This window comes from Panthera leo, chromosome F2 (genome assembly GCF_018350215.1).
Source record: "Panthera leo isolate Ple1 chromosome F2, P.leo_Ple1_pat1.1, whole genome shotgun sequence".
Lineage (NCBI taxonomy): Eukaryota > Metazoa > Chordata > Mammalia > Carnivora > Felidae > Panthera > Panthera leo.
Window position 1 is genome coordinate 36,758,563 of NC_056695.1, and position 17,764 is coordinate 36,776,326.

At 35.7% G+C, this 17,764-nt stretch overlaps 1 long non-coding RNA gene across 3 annotated transcripts in view; it reads right to left on the bottom strand.

Annotated features, from left to right (window-relative positions):
- Positions 1-7,858: 7,858 nt before the first annotated feature.
- LOC122211173 overlaps positions 7,859-17,764 on the bottom strand; it is a 239,316-nt gene continuing 229,410 nt past the window's right edge. For all 3 annotated transcript variants that reach the window (XR_006198539.1, XR_006198540.1, XR_006198538.1), the window contains 2 exons: positions 17,013-17,146; positions 7,859-8,077 (listed from right to left, as the gene is read on the bottom strand). This is a non-coding gene — a long non-coding RNA (uncharacterized LOC122211173). The remainder of the gene's footprint in view (positions 8,078-17,012; positions 17,147-17,764) is intronic.

Sequence of the window (17,764 nt, forward strand, 5' to 3'; positions counted from 1 at the left end):
TAGAAGAGAGAATGGAAGCCTTTTGATTTTGTATTTGTTGTCAGTCTGGAATCTCTATTGTTCAGGAATGGCATTTGTAATGGAGTTCTTAATATGTACAAGGGACTTGAGGTCACATTTGCAAAACTGTCATTATTAGTGACAATGAAGACCTCTAGCTCATAATGGCTCCTGCTTCCCTTCCACCTTCCAAATATCACAAAAATTTCTCTTTGGGCCAACTTTAACTTATAACCATATGGAAAAAGGAATTCTGGGAAATATAGTTTCAGCTTAGCCAAGTTGACAGTATAAAAATACCACAGCATATTTTCCATATTTAAATCCTATTAGACTTAAATCATGTGCCATTGGTATTAAATCATGGGCCTGTTGGCTTTTAAGTTACGTGCCAACTCTGACTAAAGAAAAATGGTATGGATTATGAGTTTTTTTGGTTGCAAGCCACAAATATTGGCTCTGGCTAACTTGTGCAAAAAGAGAAAAAAAAAACCTTATTGGAATAATATTACTGGGAAACTCACTATTTTAATGGGAATGCTAGAGAAGATGGTTTGAAATTTAAAAATATTTTTAAAAATAAAAAGAAAGCAGGAAAGCAGCAGGTAACTCTCTACTGCCTCATGTAGCTTTCTTGTCTGAGAGGAATGTACAGTTTTGCTTTTTTTTTTTTTTTTGGCATGGGGATGGGGGTTGTTGCTCTTGATTTTGTTTTCTTGTTTTTTAAATCCCAAATAGCTCTGTTCAAGATTCTAACTCCTTGGAAAGAATGTTTTTGTCTAATTAGGCTTAGATCACATGTTCACTTCTTGGTACTATTGAGAGTATAAGATCTGGCAAAAGTATCCTGCCACAGCCTTCAGGAAGCTCTTCATACTTCATAACTAAATTGTTTTATATAGTTTATGGTTTTACCCACCTTGTGCAAAATGGTGGCAAGGTAACTCCTCATAAGGAAATAGGACTGATGCTAAGAAGGAGGAATAGTTATGGATCAACCAAAAGCTTCTAATGAATACTTCCTAATAAGGGCTTCGAGGCAATGTGCAGAACGAGCAAAAAATTGCATATGATCTATCAGCACTGGCTTTCACAGTTGCAAGAAAGAATACTAATAGCAAGATGGCTGAACATTTTGCCAACAACCCTTGGTTTTGATACAGCCTCTTCAATTCACAAGACAGCTGAAAGAAGGTTATGATTACTGAATGGAGAATGTTCAAACACTTCCTCTGCCAGACTTTGAAGGCCTGTCATAATCTAGATCCAGGTTTATTTTCATTATTTCAATCTTACATTCCACCTGTGGCACATCAGCCCATGGTGGAGAAAGCGATCCTTCAGAGTTGGGCAAAACTGGATTTGAACACCATCTTCACTCTGTGACAGCTGTGTGGACTTTAATGTTTTCTTAAAATTTTTGGCATCCGGTGTCCTCAGCTATCCACTTGATAGTGTCAGTGACAGAATTAAGTGGAAAATCAAGCTAACAAACACAGCGTCAGAGTCAACATGGCGCTTAGTGCACAGGGAACATTCCATATACACTAACTCTTTCTGCCTTTGCTCCCATAGTACCCCTTTCTTAAAAATCTTCTGTTACTTTTACCTAATTGAATCATGCACTCAAAATACAGCTCAAATGTTATCCTTTTCTTGAAATTTTCCAAACAACATAAAGTTTTCAACCTCCATATAGCTTCTTATATGTTGTATAGTATTTATCTATAACTTATAGATAAACACCATATAACTTCACATATAAGTGCAACATTAGGCACTTCATTATCTCTTTATTTTTAAGTTGTTATTAATTAATTATTTTATGCATTATAGCATCTCCATGCTGGGTCATTATAATTATGAATATCCAAAACCTTCTTAACACTCAACATGTGAATGTTTTTCCTATTTGCTATTTACTATTTGCCAGGTTCTAGCTTGGAAATTGGTAGCACAAAAATAAATAAGGCACTATTGGTGCTTACTAGACACTCACAGCCTAATGGGGGAGATGACTAGGCAAATAGTCAAAATCAAGAAATATTCAAGCATCTACAAAAGAAGAAAAAAAAATTACTGTTGGAAAAACTGTAAATAATTTACTATGACTGGAAGGTAGAGTGAGAAAGGGAAACAGTAAGATAAGAGATTAGAGAGGCCAACCAAGGAGCCATCATAAAAGGCCTTCTATATCACCCAAAAGGTTAAGACTTTATCTTAAACTCAGTGAAGAAACACTGAGGAAATTCAGCCAGAAAGAGTTATAATACGTATCCACAAAAACAATAAGAAGAATAACCATAGTAATAGCAGTAACCAAATACTGAGCACCATTTAATGCAAGCACTGTACAAGATAGATAACTTATTTAATTCTCAAGACAATGCTCTGATGTAGGTATTATAGTCCCAATTTACCAATGAGGAAATTGAGGCTTAGAAAGGTTAAACAGCTTGCCCAAAGTTACAGTTAGTAAGTATTGGAACGGGTTATAAATCCATGTCTGTCTCATTCAAGAACCCACAATCTTAACCACAATGTTAAGATTTATGTTTTAGAAAGATCACTTTGGCAGCAGTGTAGAGAACTGATTGAAGGAGGCCAAACCTAGAGGCAAAGACTCCATTTATGACTACTGCACAAATACAGTTTTAAAAGGTTAAAACCCCATTTCCAGAGATAGTAGCACAGATAGAGAGAAAGAGATGAATTTAATAAATGTGAAGGAGATTTCACAGGCAAGAGTTAGTAACTGGCCAGATATGGGGATGAGAAAGAAAAATCAAAGGTAATAACCAAGTAACTGAGTTGATGTTATATCATCAATATACACTGTTTGGGATAGAGAAATTGAAAGATAATGAAATAAGTCTGAGGTGGGGCAAATGCAAGATGGCAAAAGTCAGTGTTGAGATTGTGGCACTTCGAGAAAATTCATATCCAAGTAGGTATCTAGGAAGAGATCTGACAGGCCTCAGGACATAAGTTGTGGACGCAGCCGTGGAGCTAGAAAAAAATGAACTCAAGGAGAATCTATAGAGTAAATAAGATAATGAAATGAAGATATAAAACATTTGAAACATTAATATTTGAATGTATTTTGGGTACAAGATGAAAGTTTAGCAAAAACTGAGAAGGAACTTCCACAGGATTATGAATACAACCAGAATAGTTTTTTAAAGTGGGAGTTGCAAATAATTTGAAAAGTTGTAAATAATGGCGAAAGCCACAGAAAATAACTTTTCAATTCTTCATGGAAGAGTTACAGGTGATTTTATATTATTCTTTATAAGTTACTTAAGTATATTTTTAAAAATACAAATTTTTCAATCGTAGAATGAAGCATTTCTCATAAAAGTTAGCAACAAGATCACTAGTGTTCATGCAAGAGAAGATTCATTGAAGTGCACTGAAGACACAAAGACACATGGCAATTGATGGAGGAAAGGAAGAGAACAAAAGCACAGTTATTTTTTAAACTAAATAGAAAGGAGAAAGAGAGAGACAGGGTAAGAGATGGTCAAGAGTATCTAAAATGTACAAAGAGTGAGTTTTGTGTTTAAGATGAGAAACACTTGAACATACTTATATTGTTAAAGAATAAAAGGCTGGCAGATAGAAAAAACAAAGCTGCATCGCTCTGCTTGCCAGCCAAGAGAGAGCAATCTCACTCAAGAAATGCATTCGAATGAGACTTCCCTAACTGAAAACAGAAGGTAGAAGGGGGAGTCGGTTCTGTATTAGGAGGAATTCTAAGAATGAGGAGAACATTGTCAAGCGTCCCTTGGATTTGGTCATGCTCTGTTATATTTAACGAAAATATGGGCATGATAGAAAGGCTCTATCAAGGTCAGAACCAAGTAGGGACACTCTCCCCCGAGCATGCTTGGAATTGGCAACTTTTCCTTTAACACTATGCTGAGGAGCCAGATTTACTAGATATGAAGAGGTAGAAGACAGCAGAAAAAGAAGCTGACTAACGGAGCCAGGTTCCTGGCCAGAAGCTTTTCAGTGGATTGGACAAGAAGTTGAGAAATTTTCCGTTTGATAGCCTCTATTCTCTCTGTGAAGTAAGAAATTAGACCCTTCATTGGAAGGAAGGAAAATGTAAAGATAATGTCTGATAAGATTAGGATAACAAATACATTCCAGTTTGCCTGGGAATTGCCTGGCTTTTGTACTAAAAATCAATGTCCTCGAACCCTCTAGTCTAGTCTTGGGTAAAGTAGGACACTGGTCATCCCAGATGAGATTGTCATCAGTTATAGTTGTTGAAGAGAATGAAGAAATAATTAGAAGATAAACTAATAATAAATAATGATAAATAATTAGAATCTAACTAAGGCTGGAGATCAATGATTTATAATCATTCCAATGCATTTAGTCCTGTGATTTAGCAATTTCCTGTGCTCAGGTCTGTTTCAATGCATCCCAAATGGTGGAATAGAAAGGCAAATATTTTCAAGAGCTTTAAACACCAAATATCCTTGTTGTTTCTAACTTCTGTACTTCCTGAAGACGAGGTAGGACGAGCTGGGGCACTTAGAGGGAATGAAAGTAGATTCAGAAATTCTGGTGTTCTGTCTTGCCTAAAGGGAAAGGTTCTCATGGGACTCTCTGATGCCATGCTGGCCCTAGAATTTCAATTTATGTTTTCCAAAATGATAAATCACTTATTTCTTCCTCCCATAGGAAGCAAAGCCAGATGAGACCAGTTTTAAAGACTCCAATACTATTGTGTTATTGCCAACGGAGTAGATAAAGAAAGAAAAATAAATCTTCCTCTGTCTTTAAATCAGAAGTAGAGAACAGAAGGACATTTTAGCAGAGAGGCCTAACACTTCAAGATATATGACTGCATCTCTGAGTCAAAACGGCTTGAGGTCATCAGGCATGGTTTTAAAACCTAGCTGTGTGTCTGAACCACCTATGGAGCTTCTTAAACAATTACAGGTGCCCAGGTGTACCTCAGACTTCCTGCAGAATCTCCGGGGGCTAGGCCTTGAAATCAATACTTGCAGCAGGCTTCCTTGGAGTGGTTCTGATAGACCACCAGCATCAGCGTCAAGAGATCTAGGGCAAGATCCAGAACAACATGCAACACTTGAAAGCTGCAATGGGAGCTCTATGAAAGTTTCTGTCCCTAGAGATGGCCCACTCATAAAAGAAAAATAAATTAGAACCATCCTCGAAACGCACTGGAAATAGATTTCTTTCTTCCCTAATCCTTTTTTTTTTTTTTTTTACAATGGGTTTCATTTTCTCATACATAACTGATCAACACTATTTTTAGTTTTGCTCTTTCAGTGGCAAGGAATGGAGACTAATTTAATCTGCCTCAAGAAGATGAGAGTTTATTTTAGGAATATATGTAGACTAGGCCTGGAACTAGACAACACTGAGGAACTAAATCTAAAGCAGCTCTAGGGACCAACTATATAAGATTGCTCTCTAGGGGCAGAGAGACAAAGAGCTATGTGACATAAAATGTACCTCCCTAGAAACAGAGCTTTTGAAACGGGTAGTTTTCATTAGAAGGGGATGTGGGTAGTGGGGTACAGTGTGCATTTCTAGCACAGATATCTATGCTGTTTTTGTAAAATATTTTTTTACAGTAGAAAACTGAATCATGTTTCCATCTATGTCTTTATAAATACTTGAAGACTGTGTTTGTTTTTATTTTTATTTTTTTCCTAAATGTGCGTCAGATTCACTTTATCCCACATGCATCACTCCTGCTGGGACAATGAGAGCTCTTTTTACAAAATCTTTAAAAATTTCCCATTCAAGAGACTATACTTAAGCAAATCAAACTTACTGGAACGTCTGAGGCATATGCCCAGGTAGATTGTAAAGTACTTGAAGTCAGATTCCTCCCCTACTTCCCCTAAACACATAACTATATGACTAGCACAGCCAGACCAGACAACCTCTTAGGATTTTAGAAATGATAAAGGAAAGCCATAGACACTAACCCACCCACTGTAATGGTGAAGGATGACTATAAAACAAGTCTTCTGTCTCCATAATGGCTTCCTACTCCAAATTACCCATAGAATGAAAATTGATTTGAGTAAGACTCCAAACTTATAGGGCTTCAAACTAATCATATAATAATTTTAGATTTGAGGGCAAAGAGATTTTAATAAAATATTATTTGATCCAAATTCTCTGAAATACAACTAAAAACATTGATTTGTTTGCCTTGTTAAATGGCTGAAAAATTACAAGCTCAAGTAATTTTGTACTATCTACAGATTAATATACAGATTAACTTTTTGGCTTATTCTTTAGGCAGTTCCCCTTACATTGTTATTGCTTGAATCTGTTTACTCCCATAGTTCTTTATCCTAATATCCTCTCAGAAAGCCAAAATATTCTGCCAAATTCAACCTAAAGTCATGTCTTCAACAAATTACTATTGGGCCTATGAATGAGGTAATAATGCTGAATATGGTCTGTGCTCTCCAGGTACTAGCTGTTGATTTGTTGGGAAAACAAACACATAAACAGGTAGCTACATTACAATGTGAAATGTACAATGCTGGGTATTGTAACAGCACTGTAGAGGGGACACTTGCCCCAACGTGCAGAGGTCAGAGAAAGCTTCCAGAGGTATGTGACATAGAACTGAATCACAAGACTTTTTTCTGCTCGGTCCCTAACCTGTGTTAACAGCCTTGTGTCTTTATCGCCATCAGCAAATCCTGGTAAATACATCTTGATTCCATAAATTTCTATAAACTACCATTATTTCTTACCTAGACTACTACAATAGCCTCCTGCCTATTTTTCCCAATTGCATTTTTTATTGCTACATATTTTTTTTCCACATGGCATCCAGAGTAATCAATAAAATCATGCTACATGTTTGTTGAATTCTTTCATGACTTCCCATCACATTTCAGATAGTAACCAAATGTCTTCCTGCAGCTGAAAATCTCATAGATTAATTGGGGCCTGCGTGTGTCTTTCCAGTCTTCTTTCCATTTTCCTTCCTCACTACCCTCCAGTCCCACTGACTTTCTTTCAGTCTCTCAAACAAAAGTTCTATATCCCTTCAGGGGATATGCCATTTGCCCTGTTTGAGACACTCTTTCTCCTCTCAGCCTCTTTTTTCCTCAGGCTACTTTTCAATTTTCAGGTCTGAAGGTAAATCCCTCCCCTTCAGAGATTTCTGATTATCTAAAGTAGACTTCCCTTGTATTCTGCCTCCAACCTTTGTTTATATCTTCATAGCACCTATTACCACTTGAAACAGTATATTCATAGCTTGTTTATTACTTGCTGTCTGTCTCCTCACCAGGTTGTAATTTGCTCCATAAAGGCACAGACCAAATCTATTTCATTCACCATTGTACTCCTAGAATATGGCATTAGAACTAGGCATTCATTAAGTTTTTGCTGCATGAGTGAATGAGTAAATTCATGCACTTTTGATTCAGCAAACCTTTGACCACTCACTATTTTTTAGTTGACTTCACTCATGCTCCCACCTCTCTCATGAATACCCTCCACCCAGGCACTGCTTCTGCCGATTGTTGGGGACCAATTCAGAATTCCACTTCCTTCATGAAATCTTCCCTAATTTCGCCAACACCACTCATCACTCTTTTCTATGAACTGTGCATAGGATTTCTGCTTCTTTTGTGCCTGTTTGCATCATAAATTTTTGTGTACTTGTCTATTTCTCTTACTAGATCATAAGTCCATTAAAGCCAGGAACAATGTCTCTGTCACTTTGAATCGACCATAGCACCAGTTTATCTTTACCAGCAGTGACAACTCTGTAATGGTGATAAGTAGGTCAACTAATAAAATAATTTTGGGATAAGTTAAAAAGAGAGACCTTTCTGGAAGTAGAATTTAAAGATGGAACTTAATATGGCTCCAGAATCATTTATTATAGGTCTTAGGTGAGCTTTTGTCACTTCTTATGTTTTGTATTCACTCTTAATATTGGTATCTCGATCACACTGTGTCCTTTTTCAGTGAAGCTGTCAAAACCCATCTGGCTGGTCAGCAAAATGTTGGTGCTGCTGTGACACCTTGTCAACAATGACACTCTCCATACCTGCCATATAAAAAATAAAATAAAATAAAATTAGTGTGTTATACAAAAAGGAGAATCGCGTCAAGAGTAATATGAAGGAGTTGTTACGAAGAAGACTTTCTGTAGTATCTGGGAACAGCCCAAGATAGACAATATTCTATAAATTCCTATGATCAGTTCCACATAATTTGTTTTCGCATAAACACTGAACTCAAACCCAGGTTTCGATAACTAGAGACGCTAAGAGATATTAGCTTTAGCTTTAAAAGAAACCTCAAAAAGGGATTTCAATTAAAGAGTAATATGGTATGTACACATTTTCAATATAATTCATCTACCACCTACCTTACATATTAAAATCCAATTTATACAATTTAGATTTCATGAAATAATAATGCTAGCCACAGTTATTTGTAGCACAATGAACATTGTTGAAAGTCTAAAACATGACAGTGACCTTTATATTAGTCTGTATTACTACCCAGAAAAGGCAATTTTATTTCATAGCCTATTGAATATAGGAGACATTTTCAGATACATCTAGTTTAAGTGGCAAAATTACAGAAAATTACACATACAGTATGATAGCTTTTTTCCTACTCTAAGGAAAGCACCTAAATGCCTTCAAATTCTGTAAAATCATTGCTCTTTTAGAATCAGTGGTTCCAAAATTATCAGACGCTGTCAAATTTTGCAACCATATGTGCTTAGTTTATGGTTAATATATCTTTATTGATGACCATTGATTTAACATAGATTATTAGGACTATTACGCTGGACCTAAGCAAACCTCAGACAATAACATCCAGCATCATTCTGTTGAGACGAGAGGGGAAAAGGACAGTAGGAAGTGAAGGAAAATACGCCCCATGAGATCATCAGCAAGGAATGCCTGGAGGAAGACCAGGCCTTAACCACTGTCAGTTCCTAGACACTTACGGGTCTTTCATCTCTAAATTTATCTAAAGTCTCTAATTTTATTAATGTATACTAGTTACATATGTTCCTTGATGGTTCTCTAGAATTGTGATTTGTATGTTTGACAGATAGCTCATAATTCTAATACTGAGAGTTTGAACAAATCTCCCTATCACTCCTTTTCACTTTTGTGATTGGATGAATGTTGGTCTTCTTTCTCATTCATCAGCATTTGACTTTTCAGACTGGAGTTCAATATTTCTATTCCATCATTTTTCAGAGTTTAGAAATCTCCTTAGTCATTTAAATTGCCCTTCCTGGGAGCTTTCTAGCTGTTTTAGGGTGTTACCATTCTTTTTAACTCTGTCAAAGCCAGGTCATCCCTGCTATTTGAGATCTAAGATTTTAATATCCCAGCATTTAAAGATTTACGCATTTTCTAACAGATGCAGAAATCAATGGGAAATCTCATGAGATCTTGGAAGCTATAAATTAGAAGTAACCCAAGGCTCACACTGTAGATAGCTAGGCAGCTAATATCTACCTGGTGGGCTAGTCTTATCTCAGTGTATCAGAACACCTGTCTATATAAAAAAGTCTTTTCTAACTTGTTGTATACCGTGCTATTTCCCATGTTAAAACTACTCCTTAACATGCTAAATTTACCTATCTAGGGAAGGAAGTATATTAGTACATTGTGATCTGATTTAAAAATAAACTATTCTTCAGTCCTGAGAGATTAGTGTGCCAAACAGGTAAAATTTAATGGAATAAGGGTGTCAAAAAGTGGCTGAGTTTAAAGAAATATATGCAAAAGTAGGCCTGGGTAGGGTTTCTCGGGAGCTAAAGTATAATTATGTGTAAGCATCCAGAAAACAGGTCCTCAGAGATAGGGACCTGAAAAGAGGGGTAAAGGTAATAGTAGCAGATGCAAGTAGGTTTAAAATTAGTCCCAAATAAAACATTGCAGTTATCTTAACTCAAATGGCACAGTCGTATAAGAGACAAATTGAGTCTATAATATAATGCACTAAGTAGCTGCATAAATATAAATAATTACTTTAATCTTGATTGTTAACCCTTACAAACTGATAACACATTAAAAAATACTGGCAAAGTAGATCTTCAGTTAAAAGACATAGAAATTCATTCTCTTTTTAAAGGTCATTCTTTATTTTTTAAAATTTACATCCAAATTAGTTAGCATCTAGTGCAACAATGATTTCAGGAGTAGATTCCTTAATGCCCCTTACCCATTTAGCCCATCCCCCCTCCCACAACCCCTCCAGTAACCCTCAGTTTGTTCTCCATATTTATGAGTCTCTTCTGTTTTGTCCCCCAAATGTCTATCAATGGATGAATGGATAAAGAAAATGTGGTATATATAATGGAGTATCACTCGGCAATCAAAAAGAATGAAATCTTGCCATTTGCAACGACGTGGATGGAACTGGAGGGTGTTGTGCTAAGTGAAATCAGTCAGAGACAGACAAAAATCATAGGACTTCACTCATATGAGGACTTTAAGAGACAAAACAGATGAACATAAGGGAAGGGAAACAAAAATAATATAGGATTCATTCTTAATAAAAAAAAAATTTGTGCAAATAATCAAACTCACTATTAAACAAAGATATACAAATTAAAATAAGAATAGAAGATATTTTTAACCAACAAAATGGCAAGAATTAGAAAACATTATCCTAAAGACAGTAGCAATACACCTGGTAGGAATATAAATCGGCACAAACTTTCTGGGAAATACTTTGACAATACGTATCAAGGTCCTCAATAATACCATAGTGTTTCAGAAATCTCTCCTTTGGAAATAATCAAAGATGCAATAAAGGACATATTACCAGCATTACTTGTAGCAAGAGAAACTAAGAAATAGATCGATATTATTATATAGATGCATAGAAGCATATCCACAGGGTTAGATAAATTAAGGTTGAAATATAAAAGAATATTATATAACTACTAGACATTGTTTTTAAAAATACATAACTATGGGGGGTACCTGGGTGACTCAGTCGGTTAAGCGTCCGACTTTGGCTCAGGTCATGATCTCATGGTTTGTGAGTTCAAGCCCTGAGTTGGGCTCTGTGCTGACAGCTCAGAGCCTGGAGCCTGCTTCACATTCTGTGTCTCCCTCTCTCTCTGCCCCTCCCCCACTCACACTCTGTCTCTCTCTCCTTCAAAACTAAATAAACATTTTTGTAAAAAATGTAATTATGGGGAAAATAGCTGTGAATCTTAAGAAGAAAAGTGTGGAAGAGAACATTAAATCTTATGTGAGATTTTCTCTGAATAATGGAATTGTACTTGATTTTTTACTTTCCCTATACTTTTCTGTATTTTCTACAGAATGATGTACTCCTTACCTATTCTGAGGGAAGGGAGAGTCACATTTGTAAAACAAATGAAACTCCAAAGGAGAACTTCTTAGGTCTTGCTAGTAATAGTAAAATGCTTCCAAGAAAGTAGAATCCAGATAGGAACTGAAGTCTGGACACATTAGGATAGTATCAATGCTAACTTTTCTCCATAGTCTGAAAGTAATTTGAAAGACAAGTGCTTGCATTATTACCTTACAATTTTTAATCTTGAAATTATGGATTCTAAAAGACAGTGTCCCTCTTACAGAACAAAAACTTAAAGACTATTAACCAGAATTGATCGAATATTAAATGCTTTACCTGTATTAATTTTTCTTCACAACCCTATTTCTGCAGATGAAGAAACTGAGTGCCAAAGAGACTAAAGGACACATGGTTGCCAGTAAATAATAAATAACACACAGTTGTCAAGCAACAGAGACAATATTGGAACCCAGGAAGCTAGACATCAGAGCAGATGCTTTTTTTTTTCAATTTTTTTATTTAAATTCATGTTATTTAACATGGGTAGTATATTGGTTACAGGAGTAGAACCCAGTGCAGAATGCATGCTTTATCCATTAAACTATTCCACCTCTCTGATGGTATTGTGCCTCTTAAAGTTTCTAATTGACTAAATCCATTAGTTGCAATGGGCAGTGATTTATTGCTGACCTACTTACTTCTCTGTGACTGTATTCACCAGGGCTACAGCTTATCTGGTTCCAGGCCCCTGAGACAATCATTTGTGCCCATATCATTTGCATGAGAAGTTTACAAGTGAAGGAGTGGGATGGGGGTGGTGTTAAAAGAGTGACCAAAAAAGAATACTTAATTTCATAAAATAGTTTTAGGTTATTGCACCAATCAGTTCTTTCATTGAGTTTGCAGACGTAGAAGGATGATTGGCTTCTGCAAAAGTCCATATAACACACCCAACACGAGATTGCTTTCCCCTTATCACTTGCTCTATGGGCAAGAGTCTAAAATTCAGGGTGTAACTAACATTTTAATGAAACACGTATTCCTTGTGTAGCTTCAATGTTATGGTTGGTTTAAAATTATTAAATTCTGAAACTGTCTGTTTTACTTTGTCTTCCAACTGGACAAAAAACTTTTTCCTATAACTAGGAATCTGCCATTTAATAGCTGTATAAAAATTCAGTTGTCAACAAATTCTCCATCAAAAGCTCTCCTCAACCATCCTATTGCACTTTTAAATAAATCAGAAAAGCATTCTACTTCAAATGAGAAGCAGATTGAATATGCAATAAATTCCTTCTTTTATGACAATTTTCCCTGGAGCTATGTTTATCAATACCACTGAGATGCTGCAAACTTTTGTTGTAAGATCAAAAAATAGAAGAGTTGATACAATGACCATAGAAAGCTTTGTTCTCCTTTGTTTGAACTTAACAGAGAGAATGTTGTCATATTTTAAAATTAAAATAAAGGAGATAGGACAACTGGCTAGTCAATTATTTAAGAAAAAATAATAAACCAAGTCTTTTCCTCAGGCCTTCAAAAAAGAAGAACAAGAAGAAGAAGAAGAAGAAGAAGAAGAAGAAGAAGAAGAAGAAGAAAAGAAGAAGAAAAAGAAAAAAAACAATCATATAAAACTTTAGCTGGATTACAGATATAAATTGAAAAAACAAAACCATAAATAATAGAGAAAACATGGTCACATTATTTTATAATCTGGAGACATGGAAGGCTGTCCCTAAATTCAATATAAACCAGAAGCTATAAAGGAAAAGACTGATATGTTTTATTGCAAACAAATAAAATTTTTTTATCAAAACAAAGTCAAAAACAAAGAAAAATGAGGGAAAATATCTTCCAGACCTGTGAACTACATTGAATTATGTCAATTTTTTAAGACCACTTAACAGTAGAGTGGAAAGAAGCAGGATAGGTGAAAGAGACTTCCACATTTTACCAAATAACCTTCTAAAACAGGATGTTTGCCACAAACATGTATTTTTCTTAAAATTCAAAAGTAAAGAAAGAGTGAAAGAGCTAAAAGAAGAGTGAAGGAAAAGAAAATTTTAAATATACCATATTTTCCGTACATATCAAAATTGCCATAGTCTAATATCTTCCACCATTGAATAACTAAAAGAGGCCACAATGATTTCCAGGTGCAAACACATCTGAATTCAATCAACCAGAATGACATTTTGGTACTCTTGACATTCAGAAGTCATATGCATGTTGCTTTTTAGAATTTTAAACCAAGTACCAACCATTTTTACTCCACCTGCTGGTCAGAGTATATGTCATAAAGATGCATTGGCATAAATTATTGCAATTAGGATTTATATTGATTAAATGAGCTTCTTTCAGTTTGTAAACTATACTTTTCCTTCATGACAATGTGTTTTGTTTTTCACTCTGCTAGAAATTGTTCTCATATCATACTTATCAGAGAAACAACGGGATTCTAAACTTTGTAATCAACATTGAAGAGGGCAACATACCTGCCAAGATCAAATTTCCCAGTGACCTCCAAAATTCATAGTCACAGATCATAGTCCAAGCTTTGTAAACAGTGTGTATCAGCTACAGTCCGTGTCATGAGGAAGAATAAAGAGATCAACTAGGTACAAAACTCTGGTTTTTTTGTTTTAATATTCTTTTCCTTGTCCACTTACTCTTTGTACGTGTCTTGCAAATGCACAGTATCGTGCTTTTTTTTTTTTAATGTCCATTTATTATTTTTGAGGGACAGAGAGAGAAAAAGTGAGAGAGAACACACACCCTCGCGAACAGGGGAGGGGCAGAGAGAGAGGGAGACAGAGGATCAAAGTAGGCTCCTTCCACCCTGACAGCAGGAAGCCCAATGCCAGACCCTAACTCTGGAAACAGGAGATCATGATGTGTCCTAAGCCGAAGTCAGTTGCTTAGCTGACTGAGCCACCCAGGTGCCTCCCCCCACAGTATTGGTTTTAAAAATAGCAAAAGAGGAACACATGGCTTTACAAATTTTTATAGTTCGTGAATTTATATTGACTCTTGCAAAAATACAAAAATCAATTTGTATTTTTGAAGCATAAGTAATGCATTATATTAATTTTTAATTTTTTGTTTACATTTATTTATTTTTGAGAGACAGAGCACTAGTGGGGGAGGGGCAGAGAGTCAGGGAGACAGAATCCGAAGCAGGCTCCAGGCTCTGAGCTGTCCGCACAGAGCCTGATGCTGGGCTTGAACTCACAAACCGTGAGATCATGACCTGAGCTGAAGTCAGATGCTTAACTGACTAAGCCACCCAAGCATCCCTATATTAATTTTTTAAATATGATTCTATGAAACCAATATTATCTTAATCCAGGATTAAATATGGAACAAGATTTATTTCCTCTAGGGTTAATTTTCAACTCTACTAAGAGACATTTCTTATTTTATTTTATTTTGTTTTGTTTTATTTTTTTTAATTTACATCCAAATTAGTTAGCATATAGTACAACAATGATTTCAGAGGTAGATTCTTTAATGTCTCGTACCCATTTAGCCCATTCCCCTCCCACAACCCCTCCAGTAATCCTCTGTTTGTCCTCCATATTTAGGAGTCTCTTATGGTTTGTCTCCCTCCCTGTTTTTATATTATTTTTGGTTCTCTTCCCTTGTGTTCATCTGTTCTGTGTCTTAAAGTCATCATATGAGTGAAGTCATATGCTAGAAACATTTCTTGAACAAGATACATATAAGATGAATTAAGGAAAAAAAGTCAGAAGATTGGTTTAGCCATGTACATGAAACAATCTTAAATGGCTAATTTTAATTTTTTTTTTCAACGTTTTTTATTTATTTTTGGGACAGAGAGAGACAGAGCATGAACGGGGGAGGGGCAGAGAGAGAGGGAGACACAGAATCGGAAACAGGCTCCAGGCTCCGAGCCATCAGCCCAGAGCCTGACGCGGGGCTCGAACTCACGGACCACGAGATCGTGACCTGGCTGAAGTCGGACGCTTAACCGACTGCGCCACCCAGGCGCCCCTTAAATGGCTAATTTTATAACACTGTTGCTGCATCATCAAATTCTGGTTATATTGAAACAAAATTCCAAGCTAAAGGGATTAAGTATTTAAAATGTATTCTAATGATGAGTATCCAGGATCTATAATTCTTTTCTTGAAAGAATGATAAAGATTGTCTTTTGGAAAAGCTCCTTATCACATTTTTTTAGAAACATCTGAATTCAATTTACATCTAAAGAGTAGACCTCTCTATTCAGTAGATCATATTATCAAAACAAATTTTCATCCATTGAAAGATATTGATATATTATTCCCACTAATACCCAAAAGGAAGGTAAAACTCTTCCTTTCCAACAAGAACATTTAGATTAAGAGCTGAAAAAACCCATCCACTAATATGGCAGCTGATCAAATGCATGATTTTTATTGGAATCTTTTCCCCACTCTGTTGGAAAGTGTCTAACATTGTAGCAGATATTTCCTTTGAACTCTTGCCCAGAACTGGATTCCTAATATATATATTAGCAATGTATATACATAGGCACCACTGACTTTCAGTATTTTTGCTCGAAGACTATACAACATGTTGAGAATTTTTTTTCTAAAAAAACTTCTTTACTTACACCAGGATGTGTTGCATCTTACTTGTAAAAGTGTTGACACCATACCAAAGCTACCAACGATGAAAATTCTCTGACCCTGGGGAAAGCAATCAGTCCGATCACATATTTGAACTGAGTAGTTAAACATGCCAAGGCTCTTCTGTCTGTTTATGCTTAGAGCCGCAAATTTAGAATAAGAAACTACCCAGCTTTGATTATTCAATAATAATTTATTAATAGTTGAAAATAATACCGGGAACCTTGGTACAGATGAATAGAACTAATTCCTCTCCTTGAGGAGCTCCTATTATACAATCCACCCTAGTCTCACCTTCCTTAGGTGTCCTGGTGTGGATCCATGAGGGGAAAGAGAGAAAGCTAGTTGGGGGATGCCTTCGTTCCTAGAGTTATCCTCAAATTTGATGTTTCTCTAGATTAATTCACCTCAGTTTTCCAAATTAATGCCTTTCAGTCTAAAAAGAGACATTCACCCTCCTTTCAAATTGTCCACATTAATCCCTTTAACTGAATAATGGCTAACTGTACCTGCAGGATACCCTCTCTAAAACAGAAAACATTTGATTCTCAGACTGAGGTAGGTTTGTGACAAGTACGTGTGAATTTGCTCTGAGAAGTTACTGGTGGTGGTTTTTCAAAGTGCAATCCTAGCAGTGTGTTGAAGGAAAAAAAAATCTTTTTTGTCGATGATTCAGAGGAGTTCTCAAACTACATGTTCCTATATTTTAGGTGAGAAGAAACCCACAATTTATTAATTATCAGGTGCTTATTATGGGTTATTTCACATAATCCTCAAAACAGTCTTATGTGTTGGTGTCTTTAGTCCAATTTTGCAGAAAATAGAAAGTTAAAGAGGCAAATAGCTTGCCTGAGGAATTCTAGGATTCAAACATAGGTCTGTATTGCTAAAAAGTATGTTTTACTGCTATTATATCACAAGGCCTGAACATGAAACAACAGGTATAAATGCATGTATCTTGAAACCATTTCCTTTAAGGTGATAAAGCACAGATAATGAAGACCACTCTGAACAAAAAAACCTCTGAGCTTATTTACTCACCAGACAAAGGACGAGAGTGCACACAGGAGTGAAGAAATTCTTTAAGTTGGTCATTTAAGGAGAACATATCATGGTGGATGAGGAATTCATGGACTCCTTGTTCAGTTAAGTTCATTGTTCAGTTATCCAGAACTCTGGATAAGACAGAATGAGTCCATAAATCTGTGTGCTGTTGGTTAAAAAATTTCTATTGCATGTGGTCAGGAAAAGGTCTTCAATAAGAAAAAAAGTTTCTGCAAATGGAGAACTCAGAGTTTATGGTCATTTACCAGCTTCAGGTGATTATAACCAGTTATGGTGAAAAGTAGTATTCAGGTTTTTGGTTGTTGTTTGTTTGATTTTTAAGGACGTTAAGGATTTTTTTAATATGTCCATGAGGGAATTAGCAAGGTGGCAAATCTGGTTCAAAGGAGAAACACTTGTATTTATAGCCACTAAAAGAAAGAAGGCTAGGATAAAATTGCTAAATTGTGTGCAAAACTGGTTAATGTCCTCTAGGGCAATACTGTGAACTTTATCTTGTAAACTCTTTTACATAAAAAGAAAATACATTTGCATATCTACTAGACAAAATTTATTTGCATCATTGTTTATTGTAGCATTTGCATCATTATGTTTTCTGTGAGTTAACAGCTAAATATATAGAAGGGTAAAACACCCCAATCAACAGTAAACAGTAAGTCAGACAAACCTACATTTTCCTGAAGAATTAGAAAATTCTTAGGTGGACATATAAGATAATGCCTCAGTAA